A 16,341-nucleotide genomic window follows, 5' to 3' on the forward strand; every position below is an offset into this window, starting at 1 on the left:
ACACCAATCTGACGACAAGATTCTCATATGTAGCTATAGGCGCATGTTGATTCCGGTGGTGGCTGCCGCAGAGCTTCGATTGTTTCCATTAACGCTTGATTGGGTTTCGATTACATCGGACCAATTCCATTTGCCGGCGAAAGCGATACGGTTCAATCCGTATGAATTAAATATATGATGATGTGCTTCATCTGTTCGTCTGCAGCGCTAAATAGCATTGCACTGACGGATGTCAGTCGGTCTTCTTATAGTTTTTTTTCAGAAAGTCAATTTAATAGTAATAACAATAAATTGCATCATGCTACCGACTGAAATATGAGCTAGATTGGTAGGTATATGTTTTCAATCGTTATGTTTGGAAAGACTGTTTTTTTTTCTTGGCATTACTTCCTCACTTGCAACGAAGTTCGCTTCTGAGCTTAGTGTTCTATGAGCACTTTCACAGTTATTAACTGAGAGCTTTCTTTGCAAAATTACCATATTTGCAAATTCTTGTAGCAGGCACGATAATACTCTATGCCCAGGAGAGCCGAGAAAATTTCCCTATTGGCACCAATTTTTTAGGCGGATTATCTAAGCTGAATTACAAAAGAGCAAAATATACAAATTTTTCAATGACAAATGATACAAATATATAAATAGAATAAAAATATTTCAATTTGATAAACAGAAGTAAATGTAATGAATATTTTTAAACTACAAGTGTCTTTCGAAAACATCGTAAGGAATAGTTCAACAATATTTCTAATTTCCACTTGAGCATTGAACAAACACACATAACACTATAAAAATTGTCAACCTACACCAGACGACGAACTCATTTTCAAAGTTGATTCAATCTGATAATCTAGTAACATCGATGTGAAAATCTCGTTCTCAATCCAACTCGAGCCCAAGTTTCAATTGTCACTTCATTTAATTCCCTTGGCATCAGACACCCGGCACACACATCCAAGGGCTTCGATCGCTCAATCTGGCAGGGAAAAGTTAATTCCACAGGTAAATATTTATCTACTTGGGCACCTGGGCGTGCATGTTTGCTGGAAGCTTATCGCACTCCAGCCAGGAAGTCACACACCGTAAATGGAAAATGATTGATTGATCGATGGCGTCGTACGACCGGCCCCCTACGACCAGTTGTGTACCGAAATTGAGCCGCTCGAACAATATTTTTCGACATTTATATTATAATGCGTAAAGTCAAACACAATTGGTACATCCGATTGTCCGGCCCCCAATTTTTGAATGAATCGAAATAAAAATGACGGATACGGAAAGAAAGAGGGTACCCTATTAGCAATATCACACTGCTTTACTATGGGCGATCAGGTGGCCAAAAATCGAAAAAATGATTTGTTCTGATAGGCTTATCTTATTCATCATTCCATAGTAAACACTTATGTTAAGATCGGATTCTTCATAGATTCTTGGAGTATCAATGTCTTTCGACATTTTATCCATATACCATTTTTGTCCCAAGTTGTTCCAGGCTAATTTTTTTTCGCAATGATAGTTTTGAATGGGAAGTAAAGATTCAGCTAAAGGTTGCTTCAGGGGATATTTGATTTATATCATCACTAATATATAACTTCAAAAATGTATGTCGAAATGTTTGTAGCAACAATATTTTTGGCCGCCATAATACACGGAAACCGCCCATAGTGTGCTCTGGGGCCAGTTGCCGGCGACGCGGCAATCAAAAGTTATTATTGCAAGCTAATTAAATCTGTTTAATCATTATTTTCAATTATGTTTATTTCCAGCTGGAAGCAAACTGCAAATGCGATTGTGTATGTTGTTGGCTGGGGCCGGTTACATGCACTCGTTCGATGTCCAGCACACGGTCCCACTCGGAGCTGCCTACATGGTGATGAGTTTTGAAGTATTTGGTTTTAATTAAATATGTTGTCCTTTTCAGATAAAACGTTGAAATAAAAATTGGATCAAGCTTAATTTTCGATTGGTGGGATTATTCGCTCGGCTGTAGGCAATTAAAAGAGAGGTTTGAGTAAAAAATTACATTTTAAGGTCATTTGAAGATATTCATCAGTACTCTCAGGTATCTCATCAAAGACATCTAAGGATTCTCCGCAGAATTATCTTAGGGTCCTTAACAGTATACTCTCTGTGCTTCTGATGAGAATCCCAAGAGATGTCTGATGAGAATCCTGAGAGGATTCTGATAAGAATCCTAAAATAATTCTGATGAGACTCCTTAGATGTCTCTTCTCAGGGTTCTCATCAGAAGCCTCTCACGATTCTCATCAAAATTGTCTCAGAGTTCTCATCAGATTCCTTTCAGAATTCTCATCATAATATTCTCAGGATTCTCAGAAGAATCCTCTCTGGATTCTCAGCAGAATCCTCATAGGATTCTTATCAGAATCCTCTTAGGATTCTTATCAGAATCCTCTTAGGATTCTTATCAGAATCCTCTTAGGATTCTTATCAGAATCCTCTTAGGATTCTCAACAGAATCCTCTCAGGATTTCTGATCAGACACCTCTCGAGATTCTCATCAGAATCCTCGAAGGATTAGCATTAGAACCCTCTGAGAATTCTCATCTGAATTATCTTGGAAATCTCATCAGAATCCTCTTAGAACTCTCAGCAGAATTCTCTCAGGATTCTCATCAAAATCCACTCAGGTTCCTCATCAGAATCCACTCGAAATTCGCATCAGAATCATCTTAGAATTCTTATCAGAATCATCTCAGGATTTTCAGCAGAATTTTCTCAGGATTCTCATCAGAATCATATCATGATTCTCATCTAAATAATTTTAGGATTTTCATCAGAATCCGCTCAGGATTTCTATCCAAATTATCTTAGAATTTCATAAAAATCCTTTCAGAATTCTCATCAGAATCCTCTCAGGATTCTCAGCAGCTTCATCTTAGGATTCTCATCATAATACTCTCAGGATTCTCAGTAGAATCCCCTCAGGATTCTCATCAGAATCCTCTTAGGATTCTATTCAGAACCTCTTAGGATTCTCATCAAAACCCTCTTATGATTCTCATCAAAATTCTCTAGGATTCTCATCAGAATCCTCTTAGGATTCTCATCAAGAACTTCTCAGAACTATCATCAGACACCTCTCAAGATTCTCATCAGAACACTCTCAGAATTCTCATCTGAATAATCTTGAGATTCTCATCATAATCCTCTCAGGATTCTCATTAAAATCCTCTCAGAATTCTCATCAGAATCCTCTCAGGATTCTCATAAGAATTATCCTACGATTCTTATCAGGTTCTCATTAGAATCCTCCCAGAATTCTCATCAGAATCTTCTTTCAGCAGATTCCTTTTAGGATTCTCATCAAAATCCTTTCAGGATTCTCATCAGAAGCCTCTCAGGATACTCATCAAAATCCTCTCAGGATTCTCAGCAGAATCCTCTCTGGATTCTCATCATAACCCTCTTATGATTCTCATCAAAATCCTCTCAGGATTCTCATCAGAATCCTCTTGGAATTCTCATCAAGGGTTGGGTAACAAAACGTCGAAAGAACAAAACGTTGAAGGGACAAAGCGTCGAAAGACAGAATGTCGAATACCAAAATGTCGAATTCCAAAAAGTCGAATGCCAAAACGTCGAAAGAATAAATCGTAGAAGGGACAAAACGTCGAAAAAAAAATAATGTGAATATGTAGTAAAACTTCAATTTATTCTATTTTACTTTTTTCTATCGTATAAATTACCAAACTATATAAATTCTCTATCATGATTTCTATATATGTGATTTTGGATATCTGTTTCTGAAAAGAAAATCAATCATTCGAATTAAGTGTACTTATTCAAAGAGACAATGAGTAAGTTTTTAAAAAATAAAGAATTCACAAATTGTCAAAAATCATGTCTTAGTTGTCAGTAATTAGTTCACATCACATGAAATTAGTCAAACATGCAAACGAAATTAACCCTCTAATACCCAACCCCGCCTTTAGACGGGGTACACTTTGGAATTTTGTGTATTTTATCGTAGCTCGGAAATTAAAATGATTTTATTTTTGGCTTAAACCTTGACTCATAACATGCATATAAGAAAAGTTTTTTATGATTTTTGAAACTTTTTTGTATTATAGAAAATTGTTTGAAAAATTGTATTCTTATATAACCTTCAAATGCCTGGGATTCATTTAACGTGTATTATAAAAAATCATACCTTTTATATTTTTCTACGATCAACCTATCACAGAAGAAGAGCCTGATGGTATTGAAATGATTTCAAATCTATTTTTCTGTTAGTTACACGGAAAATAAAAAATGTTCCAGAAAAAAATTGAAAAAATCATATTTTCTAAAGTATAGTAAAAACTCTTATTTTTATTATTGTCAAAAATCAGTAACCAGAAGAGGCTTCAAGAAAAAATTGAAAAGGTTAGGGATGTTCAAAAATAAAAATAATAAAAATCAAAAACCAAAATTCATAAATTTGCGAAGAAAAATAAATCATTGCCCAAACCGTGTTTAGAATGATTTTAGATAACGAAAAATTATATTTAGATCGAAAACAAAAATTTGGGTATTAGAGGGTTAAGTAATTTAAATGATCAAGTTCAGAAATATCATGCCACTCTATACAAACTGTTAGTGTTTGTTAAGCTAAACAACATAAACTACAAACACTAACAATCGCACAATAACACATTCTCGGAATGCGAAGAGAGACGAAACCGATCAGTTTGTGCAACACTAATAGATTATTCAGAGATCAATCTGTATGCATGCAATAAGGAAGGCAAGATTCGCGCGCGAGGTTTCACAAAAATAATGTGGTTTAATTGCATATGGCTGGTGAACGTCATTATCGGGAGGAAAGAACTAGGATTGACGGAAGGTCTAGTGCCTGGATTAGAAGTGTTTGTAAAAGAAGCGTTGAAAAAGTATGGAGTTATTGGAAAAGAAAGGAACCCGATTTTCCCACAACTTAGGGATCTGCGGAATGCAATGCTGAATGTATAAGCCACGAACCTATATTACCCAACAGAAAGACTGACTAATTTGATCAGTTCTGCATTTCTTAGGCGTCAATTTCAATTAGCTTCATAAGGTGCTTCTTTCCTCGCCAGAAATGGATGTAAGTGCCATTTTTCTGAAAATTTGTTCTATGCTTACTGTGATGAAAATTGCAAAATTTGCTGTTTCCAACACCGTTAGCATCGCAACCATTTTTTCCGTAGCAACACTAATTATCCAAACACTTTCGCAAGGAAAATGACTGCTTTCAACGTTTTGTCCCTTTCGACGTTTTGGGATTCGACGTTCTGGCATTCGACGTTTTGGGATGCGACGTTTTGTCTTTCGACATTTTGTCCCTAAACCCTCATCAAGAACCTCTCAGAACTATCATCAGACACCTCTCAGGATTCTCATCAGAACTCTCTCAGAATTCTCATCTGAATAATCTTGAGATTCTCATCTGAATAATCTTGAGATTCTCATCTGAATAATCTTGAGATTCTCATCTGAATAATCTTGAGATTCTCAACAGAATCCTCTCAGGATTCTCAGCAAAATTTTCTCAGAATTCCCATCAGAATCCACTCAAGACTCTCATCAGAATCCTAACAGGATTCTCATAAGAAACATCTCAGGATTCTCATCAGAAATCTCTCAGGATTCTCATCTAAATTATCTTAAAATTCTCATCAGAATGAATCATCTCAGGATTCTCATCAGAAGTATCTCAAGATTCTCATCTAAATTATCTTAAAATTCTCATCAGAATCCTTTCAGGATTCTCATAAGAATTACAGTTAACTCTCCCTTACTCGATATTTCCCCTAACTCGATGGAATGCGCGGTCCCTTCAATCTAGCATACTTTGATCTCTCTGTAAGTCGATTTTTGAAGACTATGCAAAAAGTGTCACGTTGCTAAATGTACTAATTTTTCACATTTAATTAATTATTTTGAATGTACTTTGTCGAAATAACGGAAATTTCAAAAATTGAAAAATATGTGTTCTGTATTTCGATACCTCCCAAACTCGAAGGTCCCTTCTCCCTCCTATCGAATTAGGGAGAGATGACTGTGTCTTACGATTCTTATCAGATTCTCATTAGAATCCTCTCAGAATTCACATCAGAATCTTCTCAGGTTTCTCAGCATATATCTCTAAGGATTCTCATCATAATCTTCTCATGATTCTCATTAGAATCCTCTCGGGATTCTCATTAGAATTCTCTTAGGATTCTCATCAGAACCCTCTCAGAATTCTCATCAGAATACTTTCAGGTTTCTCATCAGAAATCTCTCAGGATTCTCATCAGAATCCTCTCAGGATTCTCATCAGAATCCTCTCAGGATTCTCATAAGAATCCTCTCAGGATTCTCATCAGAATCCTCTCAGGATTCTCATCAGAATCCTCTCAGAATTCTCATCAGAATCCTCTCAGAATTCTCATCTGAATTATCTTGAGATTCATAGCAGAATTCTCAGAATTCTCAGCAGAATCTTTTCAGAATTCTCAGCAGCATCCTTTTAGGATTCTCAGCAGAATCCTTCAGGATTCTCAACAGAATCCTTTCAGGATTCACAGCAGAATCCTTCCAGGATTCTCAGCAGAATCCTTTCAGAATTTCCTCTCAGGATTTTCATCAGAGCCCTCCCAAGAATCTCATCAGTAGCCTCTCAGAATTCTCATCTGAATTAATTTGTGATTCTCATCAGAATCCGCTCAGGATTCTCAGCAGAATTCTTTCATGATTCTCATCAGAATCACATCAGTTTTCTCATCACAAATCACTCAAGGTTCACATCAGAATCTTCAGATGATTCTCATCAAAATCATCTCAGGATATCCATCAGAATTATCTCAGGATTCTAATCAGAAGCATCTCAGGATTCTCATGAGAATCCTATCAGGATTCTTAGCAAAATCCTCCCAAGATTCTCAGCAAAATTTTCTCAGGATTCTCATCAGAATCCTCTCAAGATTCTTATCAGAATCCTCTGTAGATTCTGGTCGAAATGATCTCAGGATTCTCATCAAAATATTCTCAAGGTTCGCATCAGAATCTACTCAGGATTCTCATCAGAATCCTCTCAGAATACTCAATAGAATCTACTCAGAATTCTCATCAGAATCCTCTCATCAAAACCTTTTCAGGATTCTCATCAGAATTCGCTCAAGATAGTATTCGGAATCCTCTCAAGATCATCATCAGAATCCTCTTAGAATTCTGATCAGAGTGATCTTGGGATTCTTATTAAATTTCATTAAGGGTTCTCATCATTATTTTACCATCATGATTCTCATTGGGATCCTTCCAGTTTTTTTTTCTCAAGATCCTTTCAGGATGTTCAAAACAATTTTTCCATAAGAATCCTTCTAGGATTCTTATCAAAATTTATAGATTCTCATCAGAATCCTCTCAGGCTTCCCATCAGGATTTTTTTCCAGAACTCCTTTCAGCAGCCTCTTTAGAATCAGCAGCCGCATCAGAATCTGTCAAGAATTTCCATCATAATCCTCTTAAGATTTTCTTCAAGGATTCCTATCAGAAACCTTCAAGAATCAGAATCCTTCCGAGTTTCTCATAAGATTTTTTCCAGGGTTTCCCTTAGAATCCCCTTAAGAATTTCATCAATTCTCTCAGGCTTCCCGTCAAGATCATTCTAGGTGTCCTTCCAGAGCATTATAATTCTTTCAGAATTACTATGAGTGTTCTATAAGGACTCCCATCAATGTCCCTTACACATTCTTATCAGAACACTCGCATGATGCTAATCAGAATCCTTCTGGAGAGTACTTATCTTCCAGGACACTTACCGGAATTATTATAGTATTCGAATCAAAATTTCTTTATAATTTTGAGATTTTGTAAAGAGCCCTAAAATTTTCCCAGAAATTTGGTTTTGTTAAGCTTTGTTTAGACTGACTGCACATATCTATGGATGCTATTTCGTAATTGACAGAAGTCAATGAAGATGCACAAGGAATCAACTAGAACTTCTTCAGTGTGCATAATTCAGTGCCTCTATTTATACAGGGTCAATAACGGCGCCGGCCACGTCCTTGCAGATAAACAATCATTTGTGAGATATAAACATTCTATTGCATATTGATGAATATGAAAAATATCAAACGGAAGGAAATTAATGCCGATACTTTGAATAACGAACCATTCGAAGTTTTTTGAACAAATATATAAACGTAACATTCTTCTCGTTGTCAGTACAAAAGTATGAGTTATCATATTTTAAAAATTGAAAAAAGCATGAAACAAGCTCATCAAATGCTAATCCATCCTTAACTGAGCTGCCACAAACCAATTTCAACACAAAACGCTAAATCCGACCAGAAAATTGAAGTATAAATACTATTGCTCATATGCTCATCAAAGCCTCACCTCAAATTACACTGTTCGACAAAAAAAGTCGATCTGAATGCACAGAGACCGGACACCCCGGGCTTGAAAGTATAAAAATAAACAAAAATAATGGCGTTTACAGAATGTTCGTGTCTGCCCCAGGTTATTTTTATAATTTACTTGAACTTTTTGCATTTTTGATTTAAAAATCTAATCTAATAAATAAACCGACACAGTGTTTTATATTCAGATCAGCGGAATTCATGTGCCATATAATGTTTTCAACTTTAAAACAATATGAAAAGTTGTAATAAGATTTGCAGGGAGCTCTCTGCCCTTTTTTGTACCCTCCCAATTTTTCAAGTATCGCAAATGATGAAATATTAGATATGCAGGGGGTTGTCAAAATAACAAACACACAGGCAAACACACAGGGACAGGCAAAAATTGGGCCAACTTTGGAATGCTGTAACTTTGACAAAGATTGACCGATTTCAATTCTGTAAGCTGTAATGGACGGGTCAACTAATCTAGTTTTGAGGTGCATCCATGGAGATGAACTATAACCATCGGATACCGGTGATAATCCGGATTTCCGGAAGCATGTCTTATGCAGTAAAATTTTACTACACATGAAGATAGAAGATCAAATTCTGAAGCGATTGGTGCACCAAGTATTAAGATCGGTCCAGAAACCGGGAAATTCCGGTGGTCCCAAAAGTGGCCACTGTAGTCAATTATCCATTTTAGGTAAAACAATAGCCCTATTTAGCACGAGATATGAAAAATGAATCGTCGCACGATATGTATTGGAGTTCAATTTCAATTGTCCCTAATTACAGGTTCCCTCGGGGACATCCGGTGGTCCCGAAAGTAGTCACTGTAGTCAACTATCCATTTTGAGTCTACAGTTGCCCTATTTACGACAAGATATGAAGAATGAGCCGTCGCATGATATGCTTTGGTGTCAAAATCGAAATGTCCCCTATGCAAGGTTCCCCCGGGGCACTTGGCGGCGCCATGAGTGGCCAAATCTGTACAAGACTCATTTTCAATTTATAATAGGGTATTTTACGATAAGCTAGGGAGAAAACAATATTGCGCGACATATTTTGAGTGAATAAATTGTTTGATCCCAATTCGGATCCACTACCGGCACCGATTCCGGGTAAATGGCCATATCTTGGTTGTTTCTGGACCGATCTTAATACTTGGTGCACCAATCGCTTCAGAATTTGATCTTCTATCTTCATGTGTAGTAAAATTTTACTGCATAAGACATGCTTCCGGTAATCCGGATTATCACCGGTATCCGGTGGTCATAGTTCATCTCCATGGATGCACCTCAAAACTTGATTAGTTGACCCGTCCATTACATCTTAAAGAATTGAAATCGGTCAATCTTTGTCAAAGTTACAGCATTCCAAAGTTGGCCCAATTTTTGCCTGTCCCTGTGTGTTTGCCTGTGTGTTTGTTATTTTGACAACCCCCTGCATATCTAATATTTCATCATTTGCGATACTTTAAAAATGGGGAGGGTACAAAAAAAGGGCGGAGAGCTCATTGCAAATCTTATTACAACTCTTCATATTGTATTTAAAGTTGAAAACATTATATGGCACATGAATTCCGCTGTCCTGAATATAAAACACTGTGTCGGTTTATTGATCAGATTAGATTTTTAGATAAAAAAATGCAAAAAGTTCAAGTATATTTTAAAAATGACCTGGGGCAGACACGAACATTCTGAAAACGCCATTATTTTTGTTTATTTTTATACTTTCAAGCCCGGGGTGTCCGGTCTCTGTGCATTCAGATCGACTTTTTTTGTCGCACAGTGTTATTATTATTAATGTCTTTATTAGAGAGACTTTCAGCCCTTGGCTGGTTCGTCTCTAGTCTCACCTCAAATCTCCAGAAGCATAAATCTAAAAAAAACAGACAGTCGGGGTTCAAACTCTAGACCACTACAATTAACGTTTGTATTGGTTTTGTTCAGTAGATAGTTCGGATCTACATGCATTATCAAAGATACACTTCAAATCTTGCCGAAACTTCAAGTCTCAGCAAAAATTAATATGAGAAAATATCAAATTTCACTCCTTTAATCCGCTTGGAATTAAATCTTAGCAGAAAAACTGTGCCACAGGTTTCACTCCAACCAAGACATTATGTCGTCCGTGACATTTGTCTGATTCTTGGATCTTCTTGGATACACTTGAAAACACAAAAACTTATTATTCGTGCGACGAACCGTGTCGATCCGGAGAGCGACCGAAATTTTCCATTACTGGATTATCATATCGTTAAAAGTTTGTGTCTGCAAACGGTGGGCTTCCGTGAAATTAGGTCTAAAAATTCTATCAAACTCGAATAAATAATAATATTCTCTCAGTCCATCGCCGGCCGCTTCCTGAGCAAGACGAAAAAAAAAAAAAATAACCGAAATTCAGAACTCTACAATAAACCAACGAAATCCGGCGAAACCAAAACTGCCATTATTCACACCCGCGGGAGGATCCACTTTCGGAGTGGAGAGACTATATCTTCAAGGATGGCTCGTGGAAAATTAATGCCAGATTACCCGAAAAGTGCTTCACACGCGCTTTAATAAATTGTGTCGCTTCCCGTAGGATTCGAACAGGCGGCAGGCCAGGCTCATCACCGCACGGTGGTCCAAATTTGAAAAATCATGACACAAAATACGTACTCTCAAAGGAAAACCTCGAAGTTTGAGCCAAAAATATTAAGATTAAGAGGTGGCGAGACTTGTAGGGGAATTTTTGTGTTAAAAAATATGACCTTCAGTGAAGTCCACATAACTTTGTTATTTTCCAACCAAATTTGGAATTAATAGCATCATTTTCTTAAAAATTAAATGTAAGGTACCGTGGGGTAAGTGGATACAGGAAAATCAATAGTCAACTTCATTGTTATGTACAGCTAACATGAATAATGTAATTCAAACTTTTTTCTATGGATAACAAATGAGGGACTAATATACTTCAAATTGTCACATATTTCGATTTTTCTGATTCTTATGTATTGAGTATGAGGGATTTGAAAATTTGCGCCAAATGATGCACCTGCCCCACCATGGTGGGGTAAGTGGATCACCAATAAAAAAAATCTGTTCTCAAAACAAATGTGGTGTAATTATATATAGTAAGAATTATATTACTCTCGTTCTTATTTTTAGTGCTAGTTTTGTTGCATTTTGACACTTTAAAAATCAAAAAGTAGCTTTATTTTATCAAAACATTATAAAACATATGCATACATGTGTTCACACTAATTCGAACAAAAAATAGCATTGTAACTAGAATAATTTGAAAAAAAAATCATCCATTTATACATAAAAGTTATACAGAAGTATTGTAGGATTATTCCTAATGATGTTTTCAAAAAATATTCGTTGTTTAAAAATATGATTTACATTTACTTTTTTTAACAAACTGAAATCATTTTATTCTATTTATGATTATATTTGTATCATCTGTCTAGAATAGTTTATATGGTCAAATTAGGTACGACAATAAGCTTTCAATTGGAAAAATTGTATATTTTGCTCTTTTGCAACTCTTGCTTAGATAATCCACGAAAAGTTTTTATTAAATTTTGCAATATTCATTCTTTTATATATTTTTATACCAGAGAGATGAAAAAAAAAACTTTTAGATGGATTAATTCAAATTTTCTATGGTCAATTTTACAAATTTAAGCTAGGAATGCAAAAAGTTGAAGGGAACAACATTTGCGGATATTAAAACTTATTCAAGTTCTCGTAAGCAGTCTGCCAATAAATGATAATAATAATTGATCCACTTACCCCACACCTTAAAAAAGTAGGGGTAAGTGTACCATGTCCAATATATCGGTAATTATTTATAAAAATCACATATTTTTCATTGTGATTCATTCAATAAGAACTGAAATGCTCACCACGTGTTGAAAAAACTACTATTATTCGATTTAAGACAGAGATACAATGATTTTTTTACTGATGAACAACAATTTTAAAATTAATTTATTTTTGCAGGTGAAAAGTTTGATTGTGTTGGTGTACGTGTAGTACCAGTTTTGCAATAGTATTAGTGTGGACGTAAGAATATAACCTAAAACGAAGCAATGGTGCAAAAACATTCAACATATTCAAGTAATTATGCTTAATATGGACAAATGATCCACTTACCCCACTGATACACTTCCCCCACTGTACCTTATGGAAAGGTTGTTGAACTGAAATTTGTCTAAAATCAAAACTAATCTTAGTTAAAAGTAGTTTAATCCAAATTTTTGCTTGTATTACCAAAAATATCACCCAGCTTTTGGAGATAGACCTCTGTGCACCTTTCCCGTTGGTTTATTTTCCCGTACTCCGTTCCTCTTATCCAGTCGGTTCTCGAATCAGAACGGTTCGTCGGTGGAGCAACAAAGTAAATATATTTATCGTTTAATTTTGTTGATTAAATTTCACCTCCAGTGTTATAACTTCTCGCACGGTATCCTTCCATTTTACCACCACCTCCTCCATTGGCTATCGCGGGGGCCGGCCCAACAGGCTGTTTGTTAGCAGAGAGGAGAAAATTTACCCTCTTCGGAGGACACTTGGGCCCCGTTGCCTGGTAAAGGGATTATGGTCCGGCAGGCATCCGAAGCGAGAAAAAATGCTGCCGGCGAATGCTTCGAAAAATTTATCTGATATGGCTGGCAAACTTTTCACTGAAAGTGTAGATAAATTCTGCTTAAAATCTCTCACCAGCGGAGTTTTCCACCAGAGCGATGTTGTTCGAGCTTTCGGAACCGTTATTCGGAACCTTTTAGTGGAAGTTCTGTTCAATGAGACACGAGAGTTCATCGGATATTTCTCGAAACACTGGAAAGTACATTGAGCTAAAATACGGGTTATTGTATTGAGCTTGGAAGTGCTTTCTGTAGAACTTCCAGTAGACTTGTTTTTGTAACTTTGGAGTGATAGAAATATGTTTGCTATTCGGAAGAAAAATATTGTTATAGAGTGTTATTGTAATATGTAACAATCTCAACAGAAAAAAAAATCCATGCAAAATTCAGCATTGAATCATGCACATAAATGGTCACATAAATGGACATAAAAAGCCAAAGTTGCCGTTTTCGCATTCATATATCGTGTGGCAGGTACGATGATGCTCTATGCCCAGGGAAGTCAAGGAAATTTCTATTACGCAAAGATCCTGGACCGACCGGGAATCGAACCCAGATACCTTCAGCATGGTTTTGCTTTGTAGCCGCGGACTCTAACCAATCGGCTATATCAGGCCTGTCCAACCTTTTTGGCTCTTTTTCGAAATAAATGGTTGGTGCGTTCACAAGAATAGACCAATATGAACAAAATTAGTCTCAAATGGAAGCTTTGTAGTATATCTGTTTTATCCATATTTAAAATTTTAAATTTATATCACACTCTTCGCTAACGATGCAAGCAAAGGTAAAAATCAGTCCGGCCCGCGGGCCGGATCGTTTTTTGAGCTTAATTGCATTGGTAGCAAAGAGGTTGATTTAAATTGTAAATTTTCAGCATGGATTAGACAAATATACTACCAAGCATTCATTTGAGACTAATTTGGTTCATATCGGTCTATTTTTGCGAACGCACCAACCATTTATGTCGAAAAAGAGCCAAAAAGGTTGGGCAGGCCTGGGCTAAATGGAAGGCTTCATGCGTACTTCTTTATAAAAGCTAAGAACCTCAGCGGACTGTTGAGTGAAATTTGTTTCAACTGATTAATGATAGCGTTAATCGTTATAAAAAGAAATATTCAAATTTCCGTTTGATACTAATTTGATTGGGAATTGGTATAAAGACTTCTTTTGAAAATACATGGCTGAATTCCGATTAGTAATTTACTGATGGCAAATTAAATATAAGTTGAGTAATTTAAAAAAAAATAATAATATAATAAATACCGTCAAACGGGGTGACTTGCAACGGCGGGGTGACTTGCAACACATTGAAATTTACAACTAAATTTCACTATAAAACACAATTTTCAATAGAAAATTCGTTTTAAATCGGTGCTTCAATACGTGTGACTCACAATTCAAGTAGGGGCCACGATTAAAACTGTTAATATAAATATGTTCATACAATAAACATAATTCTTTTAAATGTCTAGAAAACTGATACTTGATAGAGGTTTGAAATCGTGACCTGAAAACATGAAATAGATTTAATGTACAAAAGTAATACTCTACATGTTGTTTCTATAACTAATAAGTGATAATATGACGAACTTTATTTTACGAAATTGTAGCAACAACTTTTTAATAAAAATATTTTTTATACACATGTACCTATGCGGGGTGACTTGCAACACTTTATTTCTTAGCAATTTAGAGTTTTATAAAAGTTAAAAACTTTTGTGTTAGGTCTACTTTATAATCAAAAGAGTAATAATTCATCAATCAACTACAAACACTCGTTAAAAATATTGTTCAGGTAAGATATTGGACCTTGATGATTTAACGCCTATTTTTTTCCATAAAAAAATAGCTCAATTATTTTCTTACAAAAATATATTCTAAATGTTCTTGTACTGGTTCGAATGCTTTAAATACATGAAGAACAATACTTAACAAGTGTGACTAATAAAAAATATCAACATTTTGTTGGAAAAAACTAAATTAGCAGTGAGTTTTGCAAGTCACATTTAAAAAATTTCACCTTTTTGATGTTTTGATATGACAACATAATTCGATTCAATTGTATTTCATCTCATTATGTAGGCGAGCCGGCCATTCAAAGTTCTACAAGGAATTTAGATTTTTAGATTACGTTTAGATCATGGTTTTGGTTGATTGAAGTTGAAAAATGTTGCAAGTCACCCCGTTTGACATAATCTAGCAGAACACAGGTTATAAAAAATGTCTACTTGAAAAGATCGTCAAGTGGACCAGAAAACAGACACGACTTCTTCAGATTAACAATCCAGAGTCTTGCTTACTAGGCTGAAAATCAAAAATGAATACTTATGCTTACAGTAAAAACAGTTCGCTTAGACGCATATTTTACCACAAAGGATTGTAATGCCAGTACGAAGAGCAATCTCCAAAAGCTTCCTCTCCCTTTCCAGGTCAAGTATTTTCCCACCGAGTAGCTTTCTATGGTTAAAGTTTTTCAAGGGATTCATTCATCGGAACGGACGAACCAAGATATAGATTTGGAATTTAAAACTGCGAGCAAAAAGTTTTCATTTTTTTTGCCCATATAAATACATCCTGGCAAAGGCCAGCCGAAGCTAATTCCGACCCGCATGATGAGGCAAACCGTCGGACGGAGATGAAAGGATTCTTCGCTTGGTCTGTCTGCGTCGTCATCCTTGCAAGAAACTTGGGTTTCCTTTAGTTTCCAGAGTCTTGCTGCAGCCGGTCTACCCGCACGATGGCCGGAAGAAGCTCTAAAAAGGTCGAAACGGTCGAACCGAACACGGTAGATACAGCCATAGAGAGCATGTCCTGTTTTTTGTGTTCACTCACACACAGTGTATTCAGTTCAATGATGTTGATGATGATAGGTATCGATATGGACGTATTGAAATCCTTCCAGAAAATAGGAAAAGTACCTTTTTTTCTAAAGCAAGCTGCCAGCAGAAGTCGTTGACAGGGTTAAATGTGGCTGAAAGTTGTCTATTGCAGTTCGGACCCGTGTTTTAGAACGCTTTCACGACGTAGCTTGACTTCTAATGGTTCAATTACATGATTGACAATTCTGGTTATCATAGCTTTGATGTGGAATACTAATGGACGGCTCTACTGGGGAATGGTTCTTCAAAATCAAACAAATTAAGGCCAACATAAACATTTGGATTGAGACTTGCACATCGTAGGGGCTTTTAGTATGCAATCAAGGCTAATAGTGTTATATGCTTGTAACATAATTCAAAGCACTACTGTTTCCAAACATTTGTTACCACTGAAAAACAGCTGATGCTCGTTTCAGCGAGTTTTTCACATCGTCAGGGGTCAGCGAACCCTTGC

At 36.1% G+C, this 16,341-nt stretch overlaps 1 protein-coding gene across 14 annotated transcripts in view; it reads right to left on the reverse strand.

The window, feature by feature from the left end:
• The window catches only part of LOC5566252 (tyrosine-protein phosphatase Lar), a 607,417-nt gene that overhangs the window by 296,994 nt on the left and 294,082 nt on the right, over window positions 1-16,341 (reverse strand). The window lies entirely within an intron of this gene.

Source organism: Aedes aegypti, chromosome 2 (assembly GCF_002204515.2).
Source record: "Aedes aegypti strain LVP_AGWG chromosome 2, AaegL5.0 Primary Assembly, whole genome shotgun sequence".
NCBI classification, from domain to species: Eukaryota; Metazoa; Arthropoda; class Insecta; order Diptera; family Culicidae; genus Aedes; species Aedes aegypti.